The 20,000-nt window shown below is 41.4% G+C and overlaps 1 protein-coding gene across 1 annotated transcript in view; it reads right to left on the reverse strand.

The window, feature by feature from the left end:
- LOC142107272 (opioid-binding protein/cell adhesion molecule homolog) overlaps positions 1 to 20,000 on the reverse strand; it is a 550,917-nt gene that overhangs the window by 529,551 nt on the left and 1,366 nt on the right. The window lies entirely within an intron of this gene.

Here is a 20,000-nt window from a genome sequence, read left to right on the forward strand (position 1 = left end):
TTCCTCTCTCTCTCTTTTCCAGACATCTCTCTTGTTCCTCTCTCTCTCTTTTCCAGACATCTCTCTTGTTCCTCTCTCTCTCTTTTCCAGACATCTCTCTTGTTCCTCTCTCTCTCTTTTCCAGACATCTCTCTTGTTCCTCTCTCTCTCTTTTCCAGACATCTCTCTTGTTCCTCTCTCTTTTCCAGACATCTCTCTTGTTCCTCTCTCTTTTCCAGACATCTCTCTTGTTCCTCTCTCTTTTCCAGACATCTCTCTTGTTCCTCTCTCTTTTCCAGACATCTCTTGTTCCTCTCTCTCTCTCTCTTTTCCAGACATCTCTCTTGTTCCTCTCTCTCTCTCTTTTCCAGACATCTCTCTTGTTCCTCTCTCTCTCTCTTTTCCAGACATCTCTCTTGTTCCTCTTTCTCTCTCTCTTTTCCAGACATCTCTCTTGTTCCTCTCGCTCTCTCTCTTTTCCAGACATCTCTCTTGTTCCTCTCGCTCTCTCTCTTTTCCAGACATCTCTCTTGTTCCTCTCTCTCTCTCTTTTCCAGACATCTCTCTTGTTCCTCTTTCTCTCTCTCTTTTCCAGACATCTCTCTTGTTCCTCTCTCTCTCTTTTCCAGACATCTCTCTTGTTCCTCTCTCTCTCTCTTTTCCAGACATCTCTCTTGTTCCTCTCTCTCTCTCTTTTCCAGACATCTCTCTTGTTCCTCTCTCTCTCTCTTTTCCAGACATCTCTCTTGTTCCTCTCTCTCTCTCTTTTCCAGACATCTCTCTTGTTCCTCTCTCTCTCTCTTTTCCAGACATCTCTCTTGTTCCTCTCTCTCTCTCTTTTCCAGACATCTCTCTTGTTCCTCTCTCTCTCTCTTTTCCAGACATCTCTCTTGTTCCTCTCTCTCTCTTTTCCAGACATCTCTCTTGTTCCTCTCTCTTTTCCAGACATCTCTCTTGTTCCTCTCTCTTTTCCAGACATCTCTCTTGTTCCCCTCTCTTTTCCAGACATCTCTCTTGTTCCCCTCTCTTTTCCAGACATCTCTCTTGTTCCCCTCTCTCTCTCTTTTCCAGACATCTCTCTTGTTCCTCTCTCTCTCTTTTCCAGACATCTCTCTTGTTCCTCTCTCTCTTTTGCAGACATCTCTCTTGTTCCTCTCTCTCTCTCTCTTCCAGACATCTCTCTCGTTCCTCTCTCTCTCTCTTTTCCAGACATCTCTCTTGTTCCTCTCTCTCTCTCTCTTTTCCAGACATCTCTCTTGTTCCTCTCTCTCTCTCTCTTTTCCAGACATCTCTCTTGTTCCTCTCTCTCTCTCTCTTTTCCAGACACCTCTCTTGTTCCCCTCTCTCTCTTTTCCAGACACCTCTCTTGTTCCTCTCTCTCTCTCTTTTCCAGACATCTCTCTTGTTCCTCTCTCTCTCTTTTCCAGACATCTCTCTTGTTCCTCTCTCTTTTCCAGACATCTCTCTTGTTCCTCTCTCTTTTCCAGACATCTCTCTTGTTCCTCTCTCTTTTCCAGACATCTCTCTTGTTCCTCTCTCTTTTCCAGACATCTCTCTTGTTCCTCTCTCTTTTCCAGACATCTCTCTTGTTCCTCTCTCTTTTCCAGACATCTCTCTTGTTCCTCTCTCTTTTCCAGACATCTCTCTTGTTCCTCTCTCTTTTCCAGACATCTCTCTTGTTCCTCTCTCTTTTCCAGACATCTCTCTTGTTCCTCTCTCTTTTCCAGACATCTCTCTTGTTCCTCTCTCTTTTCCAGACATCTCTCTTGTTCCTCTCTCTTTTCCAGACATCTCTCTTGTTCCTCTCTCTTTTCCAGACATCTCTCTTGTTCCTCTCTCTTTTCCAGACATCTCTCTTGTTCCTCTCTCTCTCTTTTCCAGACATCTCTCTTGTTCCTCTCTCTCTCTCTCTCTCTCTCTTTTCCAGACATCTCTTGTTCCTCTCTCTCTCTTTTCCAGACATCTCTCTTGTTCCTCTCTCTCTCTTTTCCAGACATCTCTCTTGTTCCTCTCTCTCTCTTTTCCAGACATCTCTCTTGTTCCTCTCTCTCTCTTTTCCAGACATCTCTCTTGTTCCTCTCTCTTTTCCAGACATCTCTCTTGTTCCTCTCTCTTTTCCAGACATCTCTCTTGTTCCTCTCTCTTTTCCAGACATCTCTCTTGTTCCTCTCTCTTTTCCAGACATCTCTTGTTCCTCTCTCTCTCTCTCTTTTCCAGACATCTCTCTTGTTCCTCTCTCTCTCTCTTTTCCAGACATCTCTCTTGTTCCTCTCTCTCTCTCTTTTCCAGACATCTCTCTTGTTCCTCTTTCTCTCTCTCTTTTCCAGACATCTCTCTTGTTCCTCTCGCTCTCTCTCTTTTCCAGACATCTCTCTTGTTCCTCTCGCTCTCTCTCTTTTCCAGACATCTCTCTTGTTCCTCTCTCTCTCTCTTTTCCAGACATCTCTCTTGTTCCTCTTTCTCTCTCTCTTTTCCAGACATCTCTCTTGTTCCTCTCTCTCTCTTTTCCAGACATCTCTCTTGTTCCTCTCTCTCTCTCTTTTCCAGACATCTCTCTTGTTCCTCTCTCTCTCTCTTTTCCAGACATCTCTCTTGTTCCTCTCTCTCTCTCTTTTCCAGACATCTCTCTTGTTCCTCTCTCTCTCTCTTTTCCAGACATCTCTCTTGTTCCTCTCTCTCTCTCTTTTCCAGACATCTCTCTTGTTCCTCTCTCTCTCTCTTTTCCAGACATCTCTCTTGTTCCTCTCTCTCTCTCTTTTCCAGACATCTCTCTTGTTCCTCTCTCTCTCTTTTCCAGACATCTCTCTTGTTCCTCTCTCTTTTCCAGACATCTCTCTTGTTCCTCTCTCTTTTCCAGACATCTCTCTTGTTCCCCTCTCTTTTCCAGACATCTCTCTTGTTCCCCTCTCTTTTCCAGACATCTCTCTTGTTCCCCTCTCTCTCTCTTTTCCAGACATCTCTCTTGTTCCCCTCTCTCTCTCTTTTCCAGACATCTCTCTTGTTCCCCTCTCTCTCTCTTTTCCAGACATCTCTCTTGTTCCCCTCTCTCTCTCTTTTCCAGACATCTCTCTTGTTCCTCTCTCTCTCTCTTTTCCAGACATCTCTCTTGTTCCTCTCTCTCTCTCTCTTTTCCAGACATCTCTCTTGTTCCTCTCTCTCTCTCTCTCTCTTTTCCAGACATCTCTCTTGTTCCTCTCTCTCTCTTTTCCAGACATCTCTCTTGTTCCTCTCTCTCTCTTTTCCAGACATCTCTCTTGTTCCTCTCTCTCTCTTTTCCAGACATCTCTCTTGTTCCTCTCTCTCTCTTTTCCAGACATCTCTCTTGTTCCTCTCTCTTTTCCAGACATCTCTCTTGTTCCTCTCTCTTTTCCAGACATCTCTCTTGTTCCTCTCTCTCTTTTCCAGACATCTCTCGTTCCTCTCTCTTTTCCAGACATCTCTTGTTCCTCTCGCTCTCTCTTTTCCAGACATCTCTCTTGTTCCCCTCTCTTTTCCAGACATCTCTCTTGTTCCTCTTTCTCTCTCTCTTTTCCAGACATCTCTCTTGTTCCTCTCTCTCTTTTCCAGACATCTCTCTTGTTCCTCTCTCTCTCTCTTTTCCAGACATCTCTCTTGTTCCTCTCTCTCTCTCTTTTCCAGACATCTCTCTTGTTCCTCTCTCTCTCTCTTTTCCAGACATCTCTCTTGTTCCTCTCTCTCTCTCTTTTCCAGACATCTCTCTTGTTCCTCTCTCTCTTTTCCAGACATCTCTCTTGTTCCTCTCTCTCTTTTCCAGACATCTCTCTTGTTCCTCTCTCTCTCTTTTCCAGACATCTCTCTTGTTCCTCTCTCTTTTCCAGACATCTCTCTTGTTCCTCTCTCTTTTCCAGACATCTCTCTTGTTCCCCTCTCTTTTCCAGACATCTCTCTTGTTCCCCTCTCTCTCTCTTTTCCAGACATCTCTCTTGTTCCCCTCTCTCTCTCTTTTCCAGACATCTCTCTTGTTCCCCTCTCTCTCTCTTTTCCAGACATCTCTCTTGTTCCCCTCTCTCTCTCTTTTCCAGACATCTCTCTTGTTCCCCTCTCTCTCTCTTTTCCAGACATCTCTCTTGTTCCCCTCTCTCTCTCTTTTCCAGACATCTCTCTTGTTCCCCTCTCTCTCTCTTTTCCAGACATCTCTCTTGTTCCCCTCTCTCTCTCGTTTCCAGACATCTCTCTTGTTCCCCTCTCTCTCTCTTTTCCAGACATCTCTCTTGTTCCCCTCTCTCTCTCTTTTCCAGACATCTCTCTTGTTCCCCTCTCTCTCTCTCTTTTCCAGACATCTCTCTTGTTCCCCTCTCTCTCTCTCTTTTCCAGACATCTCTCTTGTTCCCCTCTCTCTCTCTCTTTTCCAGACATCTCTCTTGTTCCCCTCTCTCTCTCTCTTTTCCAGACATCTCTCTTGTTCCCCTCTCTCTCTCTCTTTTCCAGACATCTCTCTTGTTCCCCTCTCTCTCTCTCTTTTCCAGACATCTCTCTTGTTCCCCTCTCTCTCTCTCTTTTCCAGACATCTCTCTTGTTCCCCTCTCTCTCTCTCTTTTCCAGACATCTCTCTTGTTCCCCTCTCTCTCTCTCTTTTCCAGACATCTCTCTTGTTCCCCTCTCTCTCTCTTTTCCAGACATCTCTCTTGTTCCCCTCTCTCTCTCTTTTCCAGACACCTCTCTTGTTCCCCTCTCTCTCTCTTTTCCAGACACCTCTCTTGTTCCTCTCTCTCTCTCTTTTCCAGACATCTCTCTTGTTCCTCTCTCTCTTTTCTAGATATCTCTCTTGTTCCCCTCTCTCTCTTTTCTAGACATCTCTCTTGTTCCTCTCTTTTCTAGACATCTCTCTTGTTCCTCTCTTTTCTAGACATCTCTCTTGTTCCTCTCTTTTCTAGACATCTCTCTTGTTCCTCTCTTTTCTAGACATCTCTCTTGTTCCTCTCTTTTCTAGACATCTCTCTTGTTCCTCTCTTTTCTAGACATCTCTCTTGTTCCTCTCTTTTCTAGACATCTCTCTTGTTCCTCTCTTTTCTAGACATCTCTCTTGTTCCTCTCTTTTCTAGACATCTCTCTTGTTCCTCTCTTTTCTAGACATCTCTCTTGTTCCTCTCTTTTCTAGACATCTCTCTTGTTCCTCTCTTTTCTAGACATCTCTCTTGTTCCTCTCTTTTCTAGACATCTCTCTTGTTCCTCTCTTTTCTAGACATCTCTCTTGTTCCTCTCTTTTCTAGGCATCTCTCTTGTTCCTCTCTTTTCCAGGCATCTCTCTTGTTCCTCTCTCTTTTCCAGACATCTCTCTTGTTCCTCTCTCTCTCTCTTTTCCAGACATCTCTCTTGTTCCTCTCTCTCTTTTCTAGACATCTCTCTTGTTCCTCTCTTTTCTAGACATCTCTCTTGTTCCTCTCTTTTCTAGACATCTCTCTTGTTCCTCTCTTTTCTAGACATCTCTCTTGTTCCTCTCTTTTCTAGACATCTCTCTTGTTCCTCTCTTTTCTAGACATCTCTCTTGTTCCTCTCTTTTCTAGACATCTCTCTTGTTCCTCTCTTTTCTAGACATCTCTCTTGTTCCTCTCTCTCTCTTTTCCAGACATCTCTCTTGTTCCTCTCTCTCTCTCTTTTCCAGACATCTCTCTTGTTCCTCTCTCTCTCTCTTTTCCAGACATCTCTCTTGTTCCTCTCTCTCTCTTTTCCAGACATCTCTCTTGTTCCTCTCTCTCTCTTTTAAAGACATCTCTCTTGTTCCTCTCTCTCTCTCTTTTCCAGACATCTCTCTTGTTCCTCTCTCTCTCTCTCTCTCTTTTCCAGACATCTCTCTTGTTCCTCTCTCTCTCTCTCTCTTTTCCAGACATCTCTCTTGTTCCTCTCTCTCTCTCTTTTCCAGACATCTCTCTTGTTCCTCTCTCTCTCTCTTTTCCAGACATCTCTCTTGTTCCTCTCTCTCTCTCTTTTCCAGACATCTCTCTTGTTCCTCTCTCTCTCTCTTTTTCAGACATCTCTCTTGTTCCTCTCTCTCTCTCTCTCTTTTCCAGACATCTCTCTTGTTCCTCTCTCTCTCTCTTTTCCAGACATCTCTCTTGTTCCTCTCTCTCTTTTCCAGACATCTCTCTTGTTCCTCTCTCTCTCTTTTAAAGACATCTCTCTTGTTCCTCTCTCTCTCTTTTTTCCAGACATCTCTCTTGTTCCTCTCTCTCTCTTTTCCAGACATCTCTCTTGTTCCTCTCTCTCTCTCTTTTCCAGACATCTCTCTTGTTCCTCTCTCTCTCTTTTTCAGACATCTCTCTTGTTCCTCTCTCTCTCTTTTAAAGACATCTCTCGTTCCTCTCTCTTTTCCAGACATCTCTCTTGTTCCTCTCTTTTCTAGACATCTCTCTTGTTCCTCTCTTTTCCAGACATCTCTCTTGTTCCTCTCTTTTCCAGACATCTCTCTTGTTCCTCTCTTTTCCAGACATCTCACTTGTTCCTCTCTTTTCCAGACATCTCTCTTGTTCCTCTCTTTTCCAGACATCTCTCTTGTTCCTCTCTCTCTCTTTTCCAGACATCTCTCTTGTTCCTCTCTCTCTCTTTTCCAGACATCTCTCTTGTTCCTCTCTTTTCTAGACATCTCTCTTGTTCCTCTCTTTTCCAGACATCTCTCTTGTTCCTCTTTCTCTCTTTTCCAGACATCTCTCTTGTTCCTCTCTCTCTCTTTTCCAGGCATCTCTCTTGTTCCTGTTCTCTCACCAACCATTTTTGTAGTTTTATTTTACTTTCCCAGATTTAAAACCTTCCTCCGAACTATAAAATCTGTTATTGTAGATATATCTGATACCTATTAGGCCCCTTTTAACCTGCACTTATCTTTCTGATAAATGTTCACCTATAACAGGTCATGGAATACAAAAATATGTTATTCTATGCAATGAAAATGTTTTTAGTTTATTGTATGACATGCGAACATGTTCTCAGAGTAAAGATTTTTCCGTTTCACATCCATATGATTTTATATCTGCGCTTCAATACGCTTGGAGAGGCGGGGAGAGAAAGAAGAATGTAAAGTAAACTAGTACAATTAGGGAGTTTGGGTAATTGTGAACTGAGACAGACCCACACAGAGATATGCCTGGCAACAGTCTATCAATTACATTCTGATGATGATAATGGTCACCAGCATCAGCTAGCCGCTTCTGATTGGCCGACTGCGGATTCACATCTGACACCGATAGGGGATTTTCTTCACTGCTTGTGCATATATTATATTTTGTAGTCATATTTTAGAATTAATTTTTTGCTACTTTCATTTGTACACATGAAGGATTGTTATATGTCCTATACAGGTCTTTTTATATAAATCAAACCTAATAGCTAATGGGTTTTTCTCTATTGAATCAAATGTCTAAACCCTTTTCTTGTGCTTATGACCTGGTGTAAGTGTATCTGTGTGTAAGTACACTGACGTTTGTGACTGGTGCAGAGCTGGATGCAGCCTTAGACTACACCGTCTACCACAGTCCTTACACTATTCATCGTAACCCCATCCTATAATGTCAGTCCGTTTCCTAAGTATTGTGACCCGCTTCCATCTGTTTCCTGTATCTCACTCACTCTCAGATATATTTGGTTAATTCCTCATTTTCCCCTAGTAAATTATCCAAACTTGATACTATTTTTCCAAGTAAATACCTACCTATAATAATAGCTAAAGGAGGAGTCAATTTTGAGATTAAATATTTGTTGTAAGCAGCATATGAATTTTGTACTAAAATAAGTAAACTGGTTTAGATATCCAACAATTGTGATTGGATTTGATTGTTGATACAACTTGTGCCGGAAAACAGAGAAGATTCTTCCTGCTTAGAACTAGTTCCCTTCAGAATCTCAGACTATGAGGAAAATAAAATACAGCAGATTGGTTAAAATGATCTAACTGAACATGGACGGCTATCAAATCCTGCCCAATGCACCACAACAAGATTGTTAAACAGTTTCCTATAACGTGTGCTGGTTCCATCTGTAATCACATTGATCGTGCAGTCTTGTGTGTGTCAGAGGAGACGTCGATGCACAGTGATCTCAGGTCAGCACAGATTAAGACTGACTTTAAAAAAATTATAACTGTAATACAAGATGCTTCAGTCTGACTCTGTATTTATTAGTTACAGATATGTTTTTAATGCATTTAACACTTGCAATTCTTAAATAAGAGATGGTAAAATTAAGCATAAATACATGTAATATATATGCACCTAGCCGTGTCCATGCATTTCCTGAGCTTCAATCCCTTTGTTAGTTTAAGTTAAGCGTTGGGTGAAGCTATTTCCTGGTCTGTCTTCCTGCTGAATGTCCAGCTGTAGTGCCCTGGATTGTGAACTATATAAGATAGATATGGGTCATGTCATAGTGGGAGCGTTGCCTGGGACTCCCACCAATATTAAATACAATCTAATAAATGCCCACAGAGAGCAGCTTGTCTGAAGCTGAAGAACTAGTTGGGGAACCAGGTTGGAGCAATCAGTTACCTGACCAGTCCCACCTGCTGGGGTGACGAGAATGCCAACCTGGCTGGGAGTATGAACCTTATAAAAGTAATGGAGACTGATTAGATTTTACATCTCCTGGCTCTAAGTTGAGATTTAATTTGTAATCCATATTTCAGTTCAGGAACAAGTCATGTATCTGGTGGGGTCCCTGTAGAACAGAAAGGTGTCAGCACTTTCTGACAGAGGGGTCCTTTAAGTGTTATAAATGCCAATTTTGCACGTGACTTTTATGCTCTTTGATGCTTTTTAAATTGCATCTACACATGATGAAACCCAATGGAGCAGACAGTTTCCAACCTCTGAAAAACACTTAACAACACTTTTCACAACAACAACTAAATTCAATTTGGCTCCTGAGACCAGACGTAAACCATTATTTCAGTCCATTGCTTTCAATGAGATTTTGACAGTTATTTAAATCTTATTTTTTCTGGGCTTTAGCAGTCTGCACCGTGGTACTCTCCTGGTCCTGCCACAATGTACCCTTTGGTATTATAGTGGAGGTGTTTTTAATTTTGGACTTAACACTGTTGTCCAGTCCTTTAAGCAATCTTTTCTTTAATGATTCAAATCGACTTGGCAAGTTTGGTTTTCACGCTTTAGTGGGTCTAATAAAAATGTGTGTTCACGCAGAGATGTATGGTGAAAGAAAATGTTACTTTGGGGACTCGCATGTTGACAAATGGGTCCCTGGGTGAGGTTAGGAAACACAAGTCCATCTATTAAGTTGGTCCTGTCTCCTGTTACAAATCAAGTCCTGATAAGACAACCACCAACATAACTTCACGGGGCGGGAATCCTTCCCAGATGCCATTAGCCTCTTATGTTGAAACAGCATCTTTATTAGTGTTGGTAGCGCACAACAAGTTATGTCTCCAGCTGACCTGCTAATCGCTTTATCTTTGATACTTTTCTTCTACCAATGTTAACAAAGATTCTGCTTAAACATAGAAATACAAATGGCGGCTTCCTCTGAACTGCGGCCTCTTCCACATAGCTTGGGGTCGGATTTATTAAAGCGCGCAAAACAAACGTACTGGTTTTTTTTTAAAAAAACGCACATAAGTCCAACATCCGCATTCAACAAGCAGGGGATGTAAAGATACGTCTGCTGATGAATACAGGGCCAGGGCCTCGCTGCTCTAACAGACAATACACTGCAGGATACGTCCAATGCTTATGTGGAAAACAAAGTCCCAAAAGAACACAGCAGAAAAAAAATAAAATTACCTGTTAATAATATGGGGCCTGATTCATTAAGGGTCTTAAATGAAGAGGTATCTTATTTCAGTCTCCTGGACAAAACCATGTTACAATGTAAGGGGTGCAAATTAGTTTTCTGTTTTGCACATAAGTTAAATACTGACTGTTTTTTCATGTAACACACAAATATCAACTTTAAATTTCAGTGTAGAAATAAGCTATCATGTATTTGTGTGCTACATGAAGAAACAGTCAGTATTTAACTTATGTGCAAAACAGAAAACTAATTTGCACCCCTTACATTGTAACATGGTTTTGTCCAGGAGATTGAAATAAGATACCTCTTCATTTAAGACCCTTAATGAATCAGGCCCATAGTCATTAATGACAAAATATAAAAAAAAAAAAAAATCTGCTGTACATAATCTGCTGTACATAATCCGCTGTACATAATCCGCTGTACATAATCCGCTGTACATAATCCGCTGTACATAATCCGCTGTACATAATCTGCTGTACATAATCCGCTGTACATAATCTGCTGTACATAATCCGCTGTACATAATCCGCTGTACATAATCCGCTGTACATAATCCGCTGTACATAATCCGCTGTACATAATCCGCTGTACATAATCCGCTGTACATAATCCGCTGTACATAATCTGCTGTACATAATCTGCTGTACATAAAACACATTTTTACAGTTATTCCTGAATGTAAACATGTTCTAGCTTTCGCACACAGGCGTCATCACTAGTAGTCGGCGCTTACACCAGACCAGCAGCTACAAGTGATACGACAGATAAACACGCACCATTGAGATGCCCAAAGCTTGAATCAGACGCTGCTGCGCACGCCCTGACTGTACGCTGACTACGTGCATACGCCCAGTCCCCCCCCCTTCGCACTTGAAGATAAATTAGACATTGCTGTGTTCACTGGCGTATGCTTTGGTTCTGGGCATGCAAAGACCAATTATATGCAAATTATGGCACATATCGGTATTTACATTCCTTAATGAATCGGTCCCATAGTGTCTAGGTTTACAGGGATGAAGGCAGGATTTCTATAGGGGAGATGACCAGCATACAAGGGTGTAGCTGTCATTTTGCACAGTCCTAGTCTGTTCTCCATGGGCAGTGATGTTAGGTGTGAGCAGGGTATGCTTCTCCGTGGCCCCTACAGCAGGAACAAAGTGCTGACTGAATATGACGGTTACACATCTTTGGGCGGCCCCTCCAGAACTATGACAGTTGGCAGATTGTCCAGCTCTCGCCAGCTGTACATGTTCTTCCTACCTGCTGTTGGTGTCTATAATCCCGTATTCTCCCCAGGGCCATCTTAACAACATTATGGGCCCTCGGGCAAAGCAGTGCACCGGGGCCCCTACATATATAGATATACCTGCCCATCGTGCCCAATGGAAAAGATGGCCCTGATGCTCCCCAACTTGCTCCAACATTAAATTAATACTATTCATATTTAATACATAAACCTATTTATCACCGAAACCACCCAACATTAAAGTATTAGTATTCACATTTTAACAAATAGCCCTCCTTCTCTTTAACTCTAACATTCAATTAGCAGCCCCCAAACCATCCCAATATTAATTGAAATAGTCCCCATCAAATACATTGCTCCCACCATCACCCCACCAATAAATGTGTAGCTCCCATCCACTATTAAATGATTAGCCCCCCACTATCATCCCACAGTTAAAGTAATAGCCCCCCTTCCCCTCATGCAAACTCATTCTCTCACACCTTCATCCATCCGACGCTGTATGTTTCAAAGGCAGCCTTCCTCTTTTGCAGCCCAATCCCTGGGCCGGGAGGGGAGATTTCAGGCCACCTGACAACCCCTCCCACCTTCCCAAGTGCGCACCTGAATTAACTCACCAATACAGAGAGACAGAAGGAGATATATCAGTAACGGAGGACTTGTGAGTGTCACAAGCTGCTTATTCAGCTGTTTAACATTTAAGGAAATACAAGATGTATCCTGTTCTAGACATGTATATTTATTCTTGTTTTCAGCTTTATTTCCACTTTAAGTAGCCTTTGGTAATGATCGGTGTTATCCTATAGAGTAGTTGATTGCAGCTTTGTCTTCTGGAATCTAGATGAAAAACCTGATATTTCCCAGTGTAATAATCATGGCTGTTCATTCCATAAAGTCCTTACATATCTCGGTTATCAAACATCGCCTGGTAAATGTGCAGAAGTATCACGCGGCTGCCAGCTCAGTGTGTGCCCAGAAACAGTGTCATGGTGTAGATAATTGGGAGGGGATGTACGGAGGTTATGTATCAGTTTTACAATGAAACAAATAAAATAATGTGAATGAGTGATCATAAAGAAAGGGGCACGGTGTATGGACCGACTATTGTTAAGAGGGCCGTGCTGTATTTAATACTGTTCTGCAGAATAAATCATCCTTCTATTTTTCCTCTAATACCGTGTCTGAGTGATTTGGGAACCACGTATCTTCACAGTGATCTTTACATAAGAAGAAACCTTAACATTTATTGTTGTTCAGGCTTCCAAAAAACAAACTGTCCACACACTGGTGTCTCATACAATATAATGCTACCAGCACTGGTCCTAAGACAGCGCTTCCCAACCTCTGCTGGATGCAAAGTAGACAATTCATTTCCAGGGCACAGAACCAGGGTTTAAAAATCCTTTTTTCTCATCTTTCCTACAAGTATTGGAATCTATGCAAGTTAAAATGAATTGAAAAGTATTTAAAAAGCAAAGTAATAATCCAATGGATTGATTATATGGTATATGTGACAAGATGGGGGTTGTGGTACTGTACACAACATGCTTAGATACACGAACGTCTCCCTGGATGCTATGGTCATACGTTGGTAGACTATGTGGATGTGTCACAGGTATTTACTGAAAACTTCTAAAATAAGATAAAAATGTCACAGAGAATATGGGCCTTAATTAGAGTTGGACACTTTTGTGGCCAAACTTAAGAAGATGAAACACACACATAAAAAGCTTACTCAGCTATATCTCAAGATTCAACCTAAACAAACTAGTGTTTGGGCCAGGCGGACGTCTGACGTACGTGTGCGTAGACTCCTAACAGAGATGGGTCATTCCACAGCAAATCAACACATGGTTTCAAACTGACCATTTCGGATTGTAAGAAAATTTGGTATAATAAATTCTGCCATGGGTGTAAAAAAACAAAACCCAAATCTTAGGCTGATATGTGCACTGCTTTTGAAGTTATATGTCTTTAAAGCTGCAATTTTTAACAAAAAATTTGCTTTCAACACTTCTTTAAATTGCATTTGTAGCTCACCTGATTGAGCTAAACAGTTTGGTAAAGCTTCGTTTTATGGGATTTCTTACGATATATAGCAGTTTGTTTCAAGACAAATTAAAAATCAAAAATTTTCAAAATGAAAATTTTGATTATCTCAAAAATCCATTTTGTTAATTTTTGACAAAACATATCAAAAATTGTTCATACTGTTGTTAATAACCCCCCAAAGATTTATTTTGGGTTCATGATGGGATCATCTGCAAGAAGAGCTCTATAATGAGAAATTTGAGGCCCCTGATTTATAGTTGGGGTAGGACATGTCCTAGATCAACTTTACATGTCCGTGTAAAAATAGCTATCAAGTATGTGTGTGCTGCATGAAAAGCAGCCAGTATTTATCTTATGTGCAAATAATAAACTAATCTGCACCCCTTGCAGTGTAACACGGTTTGTCCAGGAGCAAATTTACTCCTTTTTTTGCCTTATTTCCTTAATGACTCAGATCCCACATGTCTGAGCCAGAAGATCTCCTAACACCACTAACACCAAATCAGCAGGTGCCCCAGGTTATACAGACACACATCAACCAGTATGTGTGCTAGGATGGTATGAATGGAAGTATTTATAGACACACACAGTACCGTTGCAATACAGATTATTGGTATGAATTAAGATTTCTATACAAGGAGAGGCGCTCTCAGAGGGGAGGCTCACTAAATAATACTATGGGCAGATTACAGTTAGTAATTGACACTACACATTGCACTGTATTAATGATGCTTATCGCTAGTCATTAATTAAACTCATATCATAGTATTAATGTAATACAACTTGAAATGGTGCCCGGTATGTGTAATAATTACTGATATTTTCCCTTCAGCTTTTTGAGGTTACAGTATTATTAATTTGGCGACTGCAAGGGGTCTGCCTGAAAGGTTTCGATAGCAGAAGTGGGAGAACGTTTCAGCTGTTAGACAGACATCACCCAGAAATGTAATTACTAGTAGGGGAGACAGACAGTAATACCAGGAAATGCTGCCAGGACAGAAGGATCAGACAGTGATATTAATACAATTCTAAGGAAGGACATTGGGTGTAATGCAGATAAGCGGAGATCAGATGTGGCTACTCCTGGATAAAGCTCTGCAACATGTAATACTGGGCGGCAGAGTCAATTAGTGGTTAGCACTTCTGCCTCACAGCACTGGGGTGGATTCCCAACCATGTCTTTATCTGTATGTTCTTTCCATGTTTGTGTGGGTTTCTTCCCACGCTCCAAAAACATACTAGTAGGTTAATTGGCTGCTCTTAACTTGACCTTAGTCTCTCTATCTGTCTGTGTGTGTGTTAGGGAATTTAGACTAAGCCCCATTGGGACAGGGACTGATGTGAGTGAGTTCTCTGTACAGCGCTGTGGAATTAGTGGCGCTATATAAATAACTGATGATGATGATACAGAAGTACGCAGCTAGCTGTCCTGCATCCTCTCTCACAGTCTGAAACTCGGAAGTGCGAACTTCTAGTCTCAGCAATCGCGCATGCGCAATAGTGCAGCACGGACGTGAGGCTGGTGCCCCACTTCCTATACACTACACCACCAGGGAAACGCAAGGTAAATAGGACACGGAGCGTAGCGCTCCTATATACGAACCCCCACATTTCTGTCCTCTGTCACGTTGTTGTTGTCCCAACACTGGATTGCGATCAAGAGAATTCTAAGACACCTAAAAGATACAAGTTCTTTAAATGTAGGATTTGCAAAAACCAAGAATTCAACCTTAGGGGCATTCCACGCCAAATCATCACAGCTTCCAACCCGACCATCTCAGAATTTCCTGAAAGTTGGTAAGATGGTAGACGACATAAAGTAACTTTCATACGTAATATTTTAGCCCTCAGTGATACACGGTGTTCATGCAACGGGGTTGCAAACATGACAAAAAATGTAAAATTTATGCTTGCAAGGTCAACTAAAACAAATCAAAACTTCTCATTGTGTTGGTCTTGTTTAGAAACTATGGGACCTTAGTTGTCATAAAAAAATAGTTTTACATACCTTTGACCTTGAATATCTAAAAAAGTGTATATTTAATTTTTTGGTACATAAAGTATGTTATGCAGTTAAATACAATCTCTCTTTGGTATAAGTTTTATTTTGGGAAGACTTTGGGAACAGGAGTAAAAAAAATATTAAGTGCTGCAGTTGAACACTTTTTGCGCTAACCACGCAACTGAAAGTTCAGACTTGACTTGTAGTCTCTCTCTGTGTTCTTCTCTAAAATGTTACATATGAAAGTTACTTTAGGTCGTCTGCCATCCTAAATTTCACGAAAATCTGAGATGGTCGGGTTGAAAAGTTACATGTTTTGCGATGATTTGACATGAAAGGACCCTTTACAGACTTTCTGTGATGCTGATTGGGGATTCGATGAGGATGATCATCGTTCCTACACAGGGTACCTGTTTGTCTTGGTAGGTGCAGCCGTCAGCTGGTCAAGCAGAAAACAACCTACTGTTGCCATATCCACCATTGAGGTGGAATACACGGCACTCACAGAAACCGCAAATGAAGCTTTGTGGCTAACGTGAGACCGTCAACAGGTGTGATAACCTGACTTAGGGCATTATTTGGAAGAGTTTGGATCTAAGTCATCTTTAACTGCTACCAGGAACGAGTTTGCTGTGGGAAAGAAACCGTTGGGCAGTCGGCTTAGTTATTGTTGGTTGAAGAGGGATCGTTAGTCAGCTGTAGCAGGCGGGGTGAGAGAGGGGTGAGAGACCGCCGACACAGACTGCCGGTGTCCTACCTCCAGATTGCTCACCTGTGAAGTGGACCCCATGACTGTTGAGAAGCTAAGTTCCTTATTAAAATGGGGCAGAGATTTATGGCGGATCCTGATACTAATATATCTGTTTGACTTGTTCTTCCATTTGACCTGCTTTCTATTGGAGCCTATATGGATTAAATATATATGGATGAATTCTCCTATAAGTGCACTATAGGGTAGAAGAAACAGCTGGATATAGATACCTAATTGTGTCCTGAAAATTGGCTATCTGGACTTTGGTTTAGATTTTGTTTGAATATGTGATGTAATATATTTTATTAATTTGTTTTTAATTAATGTTTTAATAAAATGTTTTTAATAAACAGATACATTTGTGGTGGTATTTTCTACTTGTTTGAGTGATGTGCGCTCACTATTATTATTTTTCTTCTATTTACATGCGACAGAGGGCAGAAGTGAGGGGTAGGTGCAACATGCTAAAGTCCTCCCTAAACCTGAAGACTATTGTATTTATAGCGAATGATACAGTGCTCATTGCTGTGTTCCAGCATTATATTCCTGCAGTGTGCATTGATACATTAGGTTAGGTTTGGATATGTGTATGCCCTTATTTAACTTTCATTTTTAAGCCCTGTTCCTGAACAAATGTAACTTGGTTGTGAACATCTGAGGAAAATTATCCATGACTGTCCGCATCCAGACCCCCTCCTCCCAGGTGACTCCTGTCCGTGTGTCTCAACACTGTCATGATTCCATATGTCTGGCTCTGTGAGAAGTCGGGAGCAGCTGGAATGTCTTGTGCATAATTTACATACTCTGACATGCCTATGGCAGGCTGCACAGAATACAGCCACTGTCACACCAGCTTACACTGACAGCATTAGGCAGACATTAAGGAGGATAACCCATCATTGCTGGATGCACAGAAAACAATACAACTAGTCAGAATAAAGGAACCGTGCAAGACACAAAACAGTATTAAATTCTAAGCACATTTCTATAAAGATGTAAGAACATTTACTCCATACTATTATTATGGTAGGGGTCATTCCCCTGGTAACCCCAGTGGTCCTGTAAGTCACAGTTAAATCGCTGTTCTATTCAGACAAGTCAAAATTGCACCAGCCTCTGGCTAAAGACTCCCTCAGTCAGTGGGCAGCCATGATGCACCAAAAGTGCCGGTCAGCTCTGGGACCATTCTCCCCAGAAAAGTCACTAATGGGTTATCTGAAGGTAAGAGCAAAGACTTAAGTACATTGAGCCTGAATCATGTTCGGACGCAAGTCCCTTTGCCTGCCGTATCTAGCGTGAAATAGCTCTGCGCATGCTCAGAAATGGACCTTGCGCCATTGATATCAACTTTAAATTTCAGTGTACAAATTATCTATCAAGTATTTGTGTGCTACATGAAAAAACAGTCAGTATTTAACTTATGTGCAAAACAGAAAACTAGTTTGCACCCCTTGCATTGTAACATGGTTTTGTCCAGGAGACTTAAATACGAAACTTCTTAATTTAAGTTCCTTAATGAATCAGGCCCTACATGTATGCATGCCACTAGCTAGCACAGAACATGTGTATGCAAAGACGATAGACTATAAAACACATTGTATGTACAGCACACATTAAGAACATCCTGATTTATGTATTTACTATTAAAATAAAATTACAAATATTTTTATTAATATTTATAGAATTTTTAGTGGATACATTCTGATAGGACTTTATATTCCACATATGCATGTGCGCATCCTGCACTCTGGTTGTTGTCTGTCCACATACAGCAAGTAACGCTTAGCCAGAGTGTACTTACACCCATATTAAAATGGAAACATATCTTGATATCCACTTGCATTTACATATGGCTGGAACTATGGTCAAGTGCAATGCTTGTCTTTAAATGCAAGTGGCAGCTTGAATCAGGCCCATTATATTGGATGTCAGCTAGTTTTCCCAGAGCCACTGACTACAGGGTGCATGCTGCAACCTAAGGACCTGGGGGAGGCTGGGCATCCGCCCTCCCATATGCAGGTACCAAATCCAAGCGAAGCCTTATCTAGAACTTGCCCTGATAAAATAATGCTATTGTGGTAAGTGCACATTGTTTAAAAGGGGAGCTCAGCCATCAGCTAGGAGTTTTACTATAGGACAGCATTGAATAGTGCTTACGGCTCCTGTTGGGCAGGTCCAGGATCGTGTCAGTGGTTGGATCATGAAGTCTCTGCAGACCATGTTACCTTGTGTACCTGAAAAAAGCAGGATGACATTGGGCTTAGCCCTTGCCTTCCTGGCAGAGGACTGAATGGTGTGGCTCAGCGATTGGGACAACGATCCGAGGAAACCGGTGGATATAGAACCTTCAAGGTAGAGTCATTTATTAGGCTCATTGTGTGGTGAACTTTTGTTCCTTGTATTATTGTCATTCATGTGTGTTTTTCATATATATATATATATCAATCAAAGTCAACTTACTTTTCCAGTTATTTACCCAAGTGATTCCGAACCCATTAGAGATACCAGGTACCCTCACTGGCACATGAGGCTGCCTTCGAGCTTACCAGCTAGTGCTGAGTGGGTGATAGAGCCCAGTATCCTCACTCTCAATTGTGCTGTTATGTTCTCTTATATCTATTGGAATGGATAATACAACATCATCTGGAAGGTCTTGGGGTACACAGATCCACATGGATAATGTGCAATAAAACATTGTGGACGGGATCCATCAAGGCTCGCATACTGAGCGCACGTAAATCGGCTCCCGCAGGTCTGCTGTGCTCTGCTACACGAGACAGTGCAGGATACATCCAATACTTATGTGGATTATAAATTTGCAAAAGGACATGCACAGGGCGAGTTTGTGTACGCTACGCTCTGCAGATCTGTGCCTTTATGAATCAGGCCCTGTGTGGGGAGCAGCGTGGTTGGTTTAGGGAGTGCAGTCAGTAAGGGGGTAGAATTAGACTTTCTGCAGTTCTTTTTATAAGAAACAAGAGACATACCCAGATAAACAGTGCGAGTACGTCTAGCAATGCAAACTACAGATGCTTCCATATTTATCCATTTCTAGACAGCTAAATACACTGCATTATACAACTAATATAGGCTCCGTACACATGTACAACAGCGCCATCTACTGCTCGGATGCTGGTGCTTACCGTTGAATAACAAATTTGGGGGTACGCAAAAAATAAAGAAATTAAACAGATTATTGGAAGATGAAAAGTGATTGGGCAAAGAGTAAAATGTTTCGTTCTAGACACTAAAGAATAATCGTCTCCTTACACCAGAGAAAGCCAGGAGTAAAGTGCTCATCTATGTCTATGTGACAGACATTACATGTATGTCAAACACGACAACAGAATATTAGTTTATCTATATAGCACCAACATATTACACTGAATATTACAGAGAATGTTCATATAATGTAAACACAGGGAGAATATTCAAACTCCACAAAGATGGTGTCTGCTGTCCCCCAACACTTATCTATGAGAGGAACGTGCTGTCCCCCACGTAAGACAAGAAAGAGAACATAGAATATAGGTAGAGTCTGTGGTGATAAGATGTCAGGAAACACTGGAAAGTCAAACAATAGAGGGAGACATACACAGTGTACTCACTATGTAATACAGAATTTCACTATAAGTACGGTGATTATATCGCCTCCTTTGGCGTGTTTCACATCGTGGGATCACAATGGAGTTATTTGGGAATGATTACCACCAATCAACACAAAATACTCTAATGTCAAATAAAGAACAGTTCAAAAGCTTTATAGGAATCATTACAAATAAAATCAAACAATTGATTATAAATAGAAGGTAGGTAGACGCTTACACAGTAGCGCTCGGTATTATTCTCTGCGATATTGGGTTACTTCCATCATGGGCCCTTGGAGAACAATTTTTAAATCAAGAATGTATGAGCTTTGTGTTTGTCCAAATTGCTTATTGCCCTTAAAGTAAAGAGACGCATACTTCCCATGTTTAATCTAGAGATATTTATGCAAATATAATGTATACTATTACTGCAACTGTGACTCTGGGCTACATTTACTAAGCTGCGGGTCTAAAAAAGTGGGGATGTTGCCTATAGCAACCAATCAGATCCTAGTGTTCATTTATTTAGTACAGTCTACAAAATGACAGCTAGAATCTGATTGGTTGCTATAGGCAACATCCCCACTATTTCAAACCCGCAGCTTAGTAAATCTAGCCCTCTGA

The sequence above is a fragment of the Mixophyes fleayi genome, chromosome 11 (genome assembly GCF_038048845.1).
Source record: "Mixophyes fleayi isolate aMixFle1 chromosome 11, aMixFle1.hap1, whole genome shotgun sequence".
Lineage (NCBI taxonomy): Eukaryota > Metazoa > Chordata > Amphibia > Anura > Limnodynastidae > Mixophyes > Mixophyes fleayi.